The sequence below is a fragment of the Cryptomeria japonica genome, chromosome 2 (assembly GCF_030272615.1).
Source record: "Cryptomeria japonica chromosome 2, Sugi_1.0, whole genome shotgun sequence".
Lineage (NCBI taxonomy): Eukaryota > Viridiplantae > Streptophyta > Pinopsida > Cupressales > Cupressaceae > Cryptomeria > Cryptomeria japonica.
Window position 1 is genome coordinate 54211178 of NC_081406.1, and position 13305 is coordinate 54224482.

The window sequence follows — 13305 nt, forward strand, 5'->3', positions numbered from 1 at the left end:
TTGGAAAGCCATTTCATATTGGGAATCATTTTGAACATTCCATGATCATTGCTTAAGGACAAGCAATCTTGAGTGGGGCGGACTGTAATGTCCCCCCTTTGGAATAGAATTTAATAATAATAAATTATAATATTAAAATAGAAAAGAATAAAAATAAAAATAAAATAAAAATATAAAATAATATAATTAAATATAATTAAAATTTAAGAATGGTCAAAAGACATGGAAGGAAAAGTTGTGACTCCCTCAAACATGGGATATAAAAGGGAGAAGAGAACGTCATTTTGAGAAGGGGATAATTTGGGAATTAGAAGTGCAAATCTGATTTAATTAAGAAGTGCAGATCTGATTGTGAAAGGTTGCCTCCCTTTCAAAGGGCAGAAGTAATGAAGCGTTGCACACTTTCAAAGGGTACTAATGGTGAGAGGGTGTGTCTCTTGCCAAAGGGCATCCATAATGAAGAGATGTGACCTCTCCCTCACATTGAGAGATATAAAGGAAAGGAGTCAAAGCATCCACGAACATGATCATCTATCAGATCAGATCAAATCTATTATTAAGTTACAGGAATTGGCAGCCTCCTAGTAGGGGACATTACAATGCAGATTGGAAATCTTATGAGTACAAAGAAGCTTATGTCCACTGGCTACCATTACTCTAAACCCATCATATTCTTCTGCTTGCAACCCTCTCTTAGCTACAAAATTCTCATCAATGCAATTGTGTGTAGCTCTTGTATCTATCAAGGAGATCACTTGCTGCCCCTGTATCACACCCCTCACTTTGAAAGTGATCGCCTTTTGGGCACTAGTAAGCTGTGCAATAGTCCTATGGTCCTTAGATTCTCCTTTTGATGTGTTTTCTTCTTTGCTACTCTCAGAATCAGATTGTTGATCTGATTTTTTTGACGCTGATTCTTCAGCAGAAAAATACTCAATCTGTTTTGCCTTTGCTTTAACAACACACTTATGCAAAGGGTCCTATGGTTCCCTGCAATGGAAGCATAATTTCTTTCTTTCTTCTAAGATCATTGAGCTCCTCACAATCTAACCTTCTGGAATCATTTCTTGATTGATGGGTGTCCCTTTGAAAGTCTTTCTTGTCCTTGTCCTTCTTCGGTGGAAATCCCTTCGACTGGAATTTACTTCTGGATGTGGAAGCTTCCATGTCTCTAGCCTTTTTAATAGCTTCCTGTTATGTGGTAGGGTTGTGGGCCTTGATCCACCCCCTCAATGGGTCCGATAACCCGTCCATGAACAAAACCATTAGCCTCCTCTTAGATATGTTTGTAACAAGAATTGCCAGTCTCTGGAATTCGACAACTTATGTCTCAATAGATCCCCATTGTTTAAGCAATGCTAGCTCCTTAAAATGCAGCTCCGGATCTTTCTTATCAAATCTTTCAATAAGTCTCTCGGTGAACTCCACATATGAAGTATCTGATCATGTCCCATGGTAACCATGCCATGGTGCCACTACTCATGTGCAATGTCGTCAAGGTGTATAGCTGCGTATTTGATGGCTTCTTCTTTTGGCATAGGGTTGAGCTGAAGATATGTGTCCACCTTTTGAACCCAAGCTCATGTTGTGGTCTTCCCAAAAGCATCAAAATATGGTAGAGTTAGCTTCCCTACTTTCTTTCCTAAGTCAAAATTCTGATTTCTATCTCTTGTACGGGGTCTATGTTTCATTCTCACATCAATGTAGTCTCGTAAAGATATAGCTGCTTGGAACTTTGCTCCTCCACTCACCCAATCTCTCCTAAACTGTTCTTGTAAGTCTGTTTGTGAGACTCATTTTCCGGCTGTGCCTGTACCCCGAGTGGAAAGGTAGGTGTTGGTGTGTGTTTTATCACCCGCCGATCACATAATAAAATGTCCAAGGACACTCTACCCTGTCTTGAACAAAATCACTAGGTATGCTAAGATTGCGTGAAGATCATATGGCAACTCCAAGGTTTATATGTGCAAACACATAGCTTTACGTTGGATATAGCTTCCTTGGTGATTGTTATCACAAAAGCTCGCACCCTTGCTGAGCTATCAACTCAACAACCTTGTGAAACATAGAAACAACCCCGAAGTGTGGGACCTTGCGCAAGGGGGTTGAATCTTCGGAGAAGGCCAACTTCCTTCTCAATCGGGGTGCAGGTGTTGAACCAACTCAACACTTGAAAACTAACTCCTTGGCCTATCCTAATAAATTGTAGAGGAAAGGGAGGAGGGAAATGCTTAAAATGAAAGGAGGTGATGCACCAAGATAAGAGATTGTTTCTCTCCCCACCCGAAATGGCACAAGGAATCAACTGAAATACCCAGGAGATGCACAAACCTCAGTTGCATGAGTGACCCAAATGCAAGTATGGGGGTTAGGATTTGCCGAATGTCAAGAGGGGAGAAGGCTTCCCATAAGTCTCACCTAGAAACAGGTTAACACAGCATACATGTGAAAGAAAACCACAAACATACACTTATAATGGAGGTAAGAACACATACACATCATGCATAAGTTGAAGTGAGGCGAGAATGGTTGCTGCAATTCATTCAAAGGCCAAAGGCCAAACTTACAGTTGCAGAAATGCAAAAAATAATTACAAGTCTTTAAGAGAAGAGAAAGAGCATAAGAAAGATCAAGGCAGCAGGGAGAGAACCCCTTACAATGAGGCTTAAAAGCCTTATATAGAAAAAGGTTACAAGAGTGATCATGACCCCTGCATGTCAGTCTGGAAGTGCAGGCACTTGACCTGTACATGCAAGCAACCTAGCCATACCCACAAAGGGCAATCCTGAGAAGGTGGATTGATTAACCTTCCAAAGTCAGTCATGACATAAGTCACCAAGCATGGCCCCATACCTCCCTTGATGGAAATTCTGCCAAAAACATTAAATGCACCATTGTGGCTCCACAGAAGAAAGTGCACAAGTCACCAAAACTGTCGGAGCATTTGAAGCCTTGAGTGTTGATCACGCCATCCAGAAGTGTCGCTAGTCGGAAGGAAGTCTGGGGACTTTGGAATCTCGGGCTCCCGAAGTGTGGAAGGCCAGGGAAGAACTTTGAAACCTTGGGGTTTTGGAGTTCCGAGATAGGAGAAAGGAGAAAGGAGGGCAGCAAGGAACTTTGGAACCTTGGGGTTCCGGAGTTCCGGGGAAGGCAAGGGAAGGGAACTTCGGAACCTCAGGGTTCCGGGGAACTTCGGGGTTCTGGAGTTCCGGAGAGAAGAAGAAAAAAAGAGAAAGAAGGAGAGGAACTTCGGAAGCTTGGGGGTCCGGAGTTCCGGGGAAGGAAGAAAAGGCCAAGGGAGGAACTTCCTTCGGACAAGGCAACACTTCACACTTCATATTGCTTTTCTCCTTGATCAATTGGGGCAGCGTTGGTCCATGGAACATATCTCTGATCGGTTCTCACTGATGGACCAAGGGTGTCATAAAATGACAACAGTGATGTTTATTGAAATACAAGGGGGACTTATGCTCAACTGATATGATTCACAAATTAGGACTTAGACAGATTTGACGATAAATTCTCTCTTTTTCTTGGGGAATTTTCAATTTTGGATTTCAAAAAAGAAAAAAAAGGATAAAAACTAACAACAACACTTTGCTTCGCCACACTAAGGACAACTACACAAAGTAAATGCAATCTTCAAGGGCCGTGCTAAAGATTTTCATACTGTGAATAACACCATTAGACAAACAATATGTATCCAAAGTAGAAGTTAAAGCACCCGCAATATGAGCTTAGACTAACTTTACACAATGAACAAAAATCATTTGTTCAAAAAAAGTATGAGCAATAATTTCACCAATCTATACTATCAAATCTTTCATTCATCTAACAACTTTGTAAAGCAAATCTATCATCATGGTACTTACCCAAGACGCCACAAGAAGTGGTTTTCACCATTGGATGGATTTTTCTTTTTCTTTTTCTTCTTTTTTTTTTCTTTTTTTTTTCTTTTCTTTCTTTTTGGAATAGTTTGGATGGATAGGGATGAGGGTAAGGGTATGTATATAAGTGGATTTGGAAGATAGTGGATATGTGAAAGGGAGATGGAGGGAGGACTCAAGCATCTAGTTCCATGGATAGTATCCCTTGAAGATGTGTTCTAATAGACCAAGATAATTGGAGGTATGCTCATAGATGTTAGTAGAAATGGATGGGGATTTGAAGTGCCTATAATTTGCAAAATGGTCATTGCAACTCTTAGAAACATCTCTACTAAATCTTATGAAGTGGCCTACTTTGGAGAGTAATATTTTGGAACCAATTGACTATCATGTAAAATCCCTTGGTAGTCATACTCATGTGATATAAGTATAATTGCCTAGTTAAGCATTCTCAGGATCGGATTTGATGTGCTTTTAATGCTCTTGGTTGATGGGTTCATGGAAGATTTTATTGTTTGCAGTTGGTTGACTTTGCCCAAATGCTTATTTTGGCTATTAATATATTGCAGCCTATTGAATTTCATGAGACTTCATATACTCTTGACATACATGAATGCACCTACTTAGTTTCATAATCTTAGGACTTGATTTGATAAGTTTTCAAAGCCCATATCTGTCAAAGTTTGGAGGGAGTTGATGTCTGCACCCTGTCAAATCTGCCCTGGAGACTATTTTAAGTGATTAAAATCTTGCAACCCAGTGGGCGTTATGCAAACCGGTTTGAAAAACATACTTTCACGTCAAATGGCAAGGCCTCTACTCAATTTCACAGCCTCATGATAAGGTTTGATGAGTTTTCTAATGCGATTCTAGATGCAACGGGGCCATATGTGGTCACAAGAAAATGTTTCATAAAAAAAATATAGAACAACCCGTTTCGTCTTTTGGTTTCAAAAGTGTGCAGTTATAATTTTAGAAGGTTCTAGAATCTAATTGTTTGTGAACAATTTTTTTTTAGCTGGGACCATAAGGGGACCCAACATACAACATGAGATTATGATCAAATTTAAATTTGATTTTAAATGATTTTATTACTTGAATCATTTTATGATTAAAGTAATAGTGTGATATCTGGTTTGAGGATGAAGGAAACGAGTGCCAAGGATTGAAATAGTTTAAATCATTTTAAAATTAAAATGATTTAATTATTATTACTTTGGTCATTGATGTTATTCTAAAAGGTACTTAAAGATTAATGGTGGGGCCACCTAAGTTATTCAAAGACACGAAGCAGCATTAGTGAAAGGAAAAATTGTATTTGTGAAAAATCTTTTGTAATGTTACGCATTACCCCAATTCTTTGCAAAACAAAGGCGGTAAGGACAAAATGTGGTGCGGGAATGTGGGGGTAGGTGAACCAAGGGTTATGAAATTCTACCTATATGCCTTGTTTTTCTCTTGTTCGCTAAGTGAAAGTAGAAGGTAAATATTGCAAACATTTAAGTCATTTTAAATGACTTGAGTTCAGTTTCAAAGGTTAAGAAATCACATTTTTAAAATATACCAGAAGTTAATATGGGCCACTCTCGCGCACGCGCATGGGGTGCTAGGGAGAATGTTCGATTTGGTGCAAAAATGTGGGGGGTTGGTGAAATCCTAACCTACTAACTCAAAAAAGGAAAGACAAGGGAAGACATAGGGCCACATCAAGGTGGTGGCATAAGGAAGTGGAAATGCAACTTTTGTGGTGTACAACGGTATGACAACATTACTAGAGTTAATGCACACTTCCTTTTTATTTGAGGGAAAGGTGTGGATCCGTGTCCTTTTTTGGAACAAGCTTCAAACTTCAAATATAGAATTGAGATTTGATACAAGCTTTGGAGTGTTCTTGATGGTAGTGCGGTTGCAATGCCTATTAATTTGTCTCATAGGGCGCATGTTCAACAAAGCCAACCACATGCTTCTAGTCATACATTGTAGACGAGAGCAGGAGTGATGTCAAGACCTTCATCCACTTATAGTGCTATGGCCCAATTACAAGAGGCTAAGGGAAAATGCAAGTTCCAAAGTAACCCCATAGCTGAATTGTTCAATGTGCAGCTGGAGGATGACACGGATGATGCCATTGACAAGTTCTTCTTTGCCAATGGCATCCCATTTCATTTAGCTCAATCTCCTTATTACAAGGAGATGATATCGATGGTGGTGAGGGGAGGAACATCATATGTGCTACTAGGTGAGACATCAACATTTCCTTGCATATGATTGCCTATGCATTGAATCCTAAGTGGTACAAGGCTAGGCCTGGTAGAGTTACACTGATTTAGGATGATGAGGTGAATGTAAGTTTCTTTAGGTGCATTGATAAGATGCATGATCCTAATAATGCCAACATGATTTGCACTGGGTGGACCAAATTCGCCACTTGTAGGGGTTATTTTGGCATGGCTAAGATAAATATAGGAACTATGACATAGGAGGAACCACTTTTGTAGTAGACTTGTCATGCACAAAAATCTTTGACTACCACTCTAGCCATTCATTTTTTGTCTCAGGTTTCTAGTTTTTCAACTACTGAGAGGAACTGGTCTACCTATAGCTTCATCCACTCTCTTAAGAGGAACAATCTTACCTCTTAGAGAGTAGAGAAGCTTGTGGCTGTACATAGCGCTTTGCGTCTCATTGACTGCAAGATACTTGTGTACAAAGAGAGTCCAACAACACGATGGGATGTAGAGCTAGAGGAGCCATCACAGGTTGATGAGGATGTAATGTCCCACTTTGAAATAGAATTTAATGGTAAATAATAATAATAAAATTAAAATGCAAAAGAAAAAAATTAAATTTAAAAAAAAAATAAAAATATATAATTAATATTTGATTAAGTTAATGAATGGTCAAAAGAAATGGAATGGAAAGTTGTGACTCCCTCAAACATGACATATAGAAGGGAGAAGAGAACCTCATTTGAGAGGGGGATAAATTGGGAATCAGAATTGCAGATCTGATTTGAATAAGAAGTGCATATCTGATTGTGAAAGGTTGTGCCCCTTTCAAAGGGCAGAAATAATGAAGAGTTGCACTCTTTCAAAGGGTGCTAATGGTGAAAGGGTGTGTCTCTTGCCAAAGGGCATCCATGATGAAGAGTTGTGACCTTTCCCTCACATTGAGAGATATAAAGGAAAGAAATCAAAGCCTCCAGTGACATCACCATCGATCAGATCAGATTAGAACTGTCATTGAATTACAGGCAGTAACATCTTTGTTCTTGGTGGTATGCATGGGGATGTATCTAATATGTAAGCTTAATATATGAAGCCTGATAATGTTCTTATGCAGAATTTAATAGTAATATTAATATAGACTGCAATATGTATGGCAGTCATACTTAATATATATATATATATATATATATATATATATATGAGAATGCAAATCAGAAAGAACCCTTATGTTAATGCAAGTAAGAAAAATATGTTTATATATAATGCTTGTTACTACCTATCAGTATTTAAGAAGTTGGGGATTGAGATGTTCTTAAGAGGGGCAGTCTAAATCCAAGCAATAGGTTAAGTCCCAAGATAGGGTGGGGATTAGCGACCCATAAACCTTGAGGCTATAGACCTAAGATAGGTAAGGGCTTGGATTTGTAAACTTTGAGGGAACCTATTGTATTGGTCCCTAAGCGCTTTGGTAACATACATAGACCCTTCTCCCTTAAAACTGTTGTAGTAGTAGGGCCTGATATCTATATTAAGAACTATGAATAATGAAATTAATCATCTAATGAGGAAAATAAATAAGCACTTGTTAATAACTAATAAATTGAAGAATATCAATGACTGGCTTCATGATTAGTCTCTCAATCAATTTTGGTATATTGAAATAGATTAATTATGGTGAAAACATGCCTAAACCTAGTAGGGGACATTACAAATGGTATCAGAGCTATGATCCTGCCATCATGCAGGGTAAAGATGAATCAATAAATCTAACATGTGTATTTGTGTGTATGGTTCGTGTCTACATATATTCATGTGTATGCTTCGTGTTTTCATGTGTATGCTCCATGTTTGACCTGATGCATTTCCAACATGTTTATCATGTTAGCACAAGTAAACATAACCAAGATAATGAAACAAACATCACTTGGTATAGAACCTCCAATACCTAAACTATCTTAGGGTGTATAGAAGAAACTAATTACACCACATGAAAGATTACAAATTCCCAAAGTTTGATTTGGGGAATTGTCATATTAGTAGATGGCTCAGTTTGAGAAAATTAAAACTGACATTGCTTGAGGACAAGCAATCTTGAGTGAGGCAGACTGTAATGTCCCCACTTTGAAATAGAATTTAATGGTAAATAATAATAATAAAATTAAAATGCAAAAGAATAAAATAAAATTAAAATAAAAAAACATAAACGAATATAATTAATATTTGATTAAGTTAATCAATGGTCAAAAGACATGGAATGAAAAGTTGCGACTCCCTCAAACATGAGATATAAAAGAGAGAAGAGAGCCTCATTCGAGAGGGGGATAATTTGGGAATCAGAAGTGCAGATCTGATTTAAATAAGAAGTGCATATCTGATTGTGAAAGGTTGTGCCCCTTTCAAAGGGCAGAAACAATGAAGAGTTGCACTCTTTCAAAGGGTGCTAATGGTGAAAGGGTGTGTCTCTTGCCAAAGGGCGTTCATGATGAAGAGTTGTGACCTCTCCCTCACATTGAGAGATATAAAGGAAAGGAATCAAAAGCCTCCAGTGACATCACCATCGATCAGATCAGATTAGAATTGTCATTGAACTACAGGCAGTAACATCTTTGTTCTTGGTGGTATGCATGGGGATGTATTTAATATGTAAGCTTAATATATGAAGCCTGATAATGTTCTTATGCAGAATTTAGTAGTAATATTAATATAGACTGCAATATGTATGGCGGTCATACTTAATATATATATATATATATGAGAGTGAGAGAGAGAGAGAGAGAGAGAGAGAGAGAGAGAGTGTTTGATCAAACGAATAACAATATTAGAATGTAAAACAGAAAGAACCCTTAAGTTAATACAAGTAAGAAGAATATGTTTATATATAATGCTTGTTACTACTGTCAGTATTTAAGAAGTTGGGGATTGAGATGTTCCAAAGAGGGGCAGTCTAAATCCAAGCAATAGGTTAAGTCCCAAGATAGGGTGGGGATCAGTGACCCATAAACCTTGAGGGTATAGACCCAAGATAGGTAAGGGCTTGGATTTGTAAACTTTGAGGGAACCTATTGTATTTGGTCCCTAAGCGCTTTGGTAACATACATAGACCCTTCTCCCTTAAAACTGAAGTAGTAGCAGGGGCTGATATCTATATTAAGAACTATGAATAATGAAATTAATCATCTAATGAGGAAAATAAAAAGCACTTGTTAATCACTAATAAATTGAAGACTATCAATGAATGGCTTCATGATTAGTCTCTCAATCAATTTTAGTATATTGAAATAGATTAATTATGGTGAAAACAGGCCTAAACCTAGTAGGGGACATTACAGAGGATGCTACGGCTTCAGATGTAAGGCTGGTTGGTGTTAGTTTGGCAGATCTTGACCGTGAGGAGTCCAACAGTTCTAGTGATGAGGAGTTTGGGGATGATTAGAGGCCCCTTCACTACATTTTGACATTTTGTACTTATTTTGATATTATGCTACTCATTGTAATCATCTTTATGATATTTTCATGCTACTCATTGTAACCATCTTATGATATTTTCCAAAGATGAAAAACTCTTACTTGGCAATTACTCTTTTGGCCCAAAATTTTTGAAAACTCGGGACTCGGCAAAAAATCGGCAAAAACTCAACAAATTTATCGAACATCTGAAAATATATAACTCTTAAAATATTCCTGAAAAACACACATATACACTGAATTTGTAGAACATTTTACTGATTTCCATCATATATAAATCAAATTTTGAGTTAAATACATATCATATACCAAAAAATAGGTGCAACCTCTAAATGAATTTGAGTGCAATACATATTATAGAGGATTTGCATTCCTTGAATCTCCTCTATAGAATTAAAGTTCTCCTCTACTTGACATCTTCCATAAAATAAATACTTTGTTCAATAGCTGGCATTGGCATGTGCACACAAAGACTTTCAATTTTTCAGCTCATCTCATACACATTGATGAATGAATAAATCGATTTTCAGCTCATCTCATACTTAGAATTATTTGAGTTTTTCTTCTGATTTTTCGCGATTTTTTCCAATAAATTGCCCTGATTTTTTCAAAAAAACACCCAAGAGTTTTTTGCAGATTAAATCATGGCCATAAACAACTTGCGATAAATTGGGAGTTAAACGTTTTTTTGCAGATTTTTTCATCTATGATATGTTCAATATAATAGAAATTTCCAATTTGACAATTTCATTTGTCAAATTTTATTTATTATTCAAGTATTTAAAATTAAAATGGAAATCTTAAATCTTAGTATTTAGTATTTGCAATTTTACTAATTTGCCAAATTTTCATTTGAAATGTAATTCTTATACATCTTTTCATAACTTGTTTTCAAGTACTATATGTATATTAGCACGACACCCCAGCACCGCCCCGTCACTGTCCCCCCACTATCCCCAAACTTAGGCCCTTGGTCCCCCTATCCCTGAAACCCATCTCCCTATCCCCCTGTCCTCCCATTTCGAAACTCAGTTGAACACTGGTTTTGCATCATGTTCCACATGGTTTCAAAATGTCATCTTTGATTAGGCCTAAGACTCTTGATAAGATCTTGACACCTCTTAGCATTGACATGAAGAAGTTTGAGCAGTTTCAAAGATTTTCATCTTGATACCTCCCTTCATTCCGCCTATTGAATTGGAATTTGAGAGACCTATGTGACTATTTCCATCTACATTCTCTCTCATTTGTGTGGAGGCATTCATGTGTCATATCTTAAAGGGACTATAAGATAGCTAATTCATCTTTTCTCTCTCTTAGGTGGAGTTTTTCCCTCATGTATGAAGGGGGGTTTCTCCTTTCTCTTCTTTTGAGTGGGTAATGCTTGTATGTGCATACCTAACATGGCTACACATTTGCTGAGACCTGTTTCTATGAACCTAAAGCTATGCTTATGGGGTTGTGTTCATTTATTAATTTATTTGCATTAGATATTTATTTAATTGCATATTATGCATCTAGGATAAAATAACTTAGGTAGGTTGCATTTGCTAAATTAACTAGTAGTGATGTGTAACCCTAGATTTGTGGTCATTAAGTGCCACAACTGCTGTATCAATGCACGGTTGATGGTAATTAATTGCCACCTGTATACAATCAAGGCTACCTTTGTTTCAACTGACGAAGTTAACTGACCTAATTAGGAGTTAACTAATGACTTATTGGATACATGTCATCCTGACTCATGAATCTAACAGGCCTATATAATTGTACTCCATCCATCTATTAGATGGTTTATCGTAATCTTTCTGCATACTCTTTTTTGGAATAACTATCATATTGCATTCTGCAATCATCGTTATGCTCTTGCTATTGTGGTTATTCTTGTTGTCAAAATTTTCGGTTTATTTGCTTTTTTGGCAAATCTTACATAAACTAACATCCTCAGTCGGTTGAACTCATTGATTTCTTTGTTCATGACTGGGTATTGGGCTTACACTTTGGCCTTGAATTTCACTTTGTCTTTGACATTGTTTTGATGGAATTGGAGTTGACTCCTTATCGCAGCCCTTTCCATTCTTGTTGTTCCACCTGTTTAATTGATCGTTTGATTTCATTGTCCACCCCCTGTTCACAATGTCTTCTTCTCCAGCCTTTTTTCAAGTTTAGTGGTTTGAATCTTTTGGGATATGACATTGGTCCTTACTTCATTCTTCTTCCTCCTGACTTAAAGTTTTCAGATAATGGTTAGCAGATTCTGTACCTAGAAGATTAAACCCTAAACTGTAGGAAACTTAAACATAATAACTCCTACTAAAACTGCTGATTCTGAGTACAAGAATCTACAAATGTATCACACTGAAGTGAATAGTGAATACACAGTATTGAACTTTCAAACCTGCAACTGTCTTCTCATTAAGTTGAAAGGGAATACATTTCACTAGCTCAAAACAGGAATGATTTGATATGAGCATTAATCACTCACATCCCTGCCTTTCTTTTATAGATGAATGCATCCAATACACTACATTCCAAGAAAAACCAAAAAAAAGGTCTAAACTTAGGACTTCTAAATCTGAAGTAGCATGGGTGCAAATTCTCCTACCTGCAAGGCATATCTGTGAACTGAAACTTTTAAATCAGAAACAGCAGTTAACTCACTGCAAAAATAGAAACTTCTCATGCAAAGTGCCTAGTCTGGAAACATAACAAAATCAGTGCCTTTCTAACTTGGAACAGCAGTTCTAACCTCTATCACAAGGATGCCTACCAAATGTTGCCATGCCTTCACATGAAACCTCTCTGCTGCACAGAAAATGAGGTGAACTCTACCACAATGCTGCACCATGCTAGTGCAGCTCTTGACTGTGCCTTCAACCCACCAGCACAGATACCAAGGTTGCTGCTGGGTATGATTCTCTGCTTAGGGGATTTTCCAGTGTACTGGTGCACCGCTGAAGGAAGGACACCTTCAGAGCAACAAGGTTGTTACTCTTAACACTGATGACAACTCTCTTTGTATTGTTGTCTCTTCACTGTCTTGCAAGAATATACAGTGCCTTGCTAGGAGTACAGACAGATTATCCAACAATTGATCAACTTCTTAAGTTACAGACAAGTTAATACATATGGATTCTGTGAGTACTTGGTTTCTTACTGATTTTTATAGATGTCCTCTTAGACGGGAAGTTCCCACAATTACCTAAGGTCTTGGGTAAGCTGATCATCTTTCTGTTCTTGTATGTCGAAGAATCTCATATCAGCTGGCCCATTTGCTTCTACATTTCCATCGTCTTGTTGTGCTGTCAATAATTATTGCTTGACTTTGACTCTATTCAATTTGATCTGGCTTCACAAAGGCAACTGCACCATACGTTACCTAATGAAACCGCACTACCAATGCAATTATTTGTATTACAAGATAAGACTAGCAAATTCATGCAAAGAAAGGTTGCTCAATAATGTAACAATTGATGCTTTATTTCAGAGGTAGTGTTCAATTGCATTGTAAGTGGTAGACATGGAGGACCTTGTATAAATCAATGCCCTTTTCATGACTGTGGAATTACTATTTGAAAGACCAACTGCTGTCAGTTGGGGTTTAATTGTTTATATCCATACGATAACTTACACTACCATAGTCAACAATTAGAATAACAGACTAAGTCAGCAGCACATGCGTTAACATATCATAATAACAAAATACCATTTACGTTCACAATTGG

The 13305-nt window shown here is 37.4% G+C and overlaps 1 protein-coding gene across 1 annotated transcript in view; it reads left to right on the top strand.

The window, feature by feature from the left end:
- Window positions 1-13305, top strand: part of LOC131073706 (threonine--tRNA ligase, chloroplastic/mitochondrial 2) — a 74971-nt gene that overhangs the window by 11519 nt on the left and 50147 nt on the right. The window lies entirely within an intron of this gene.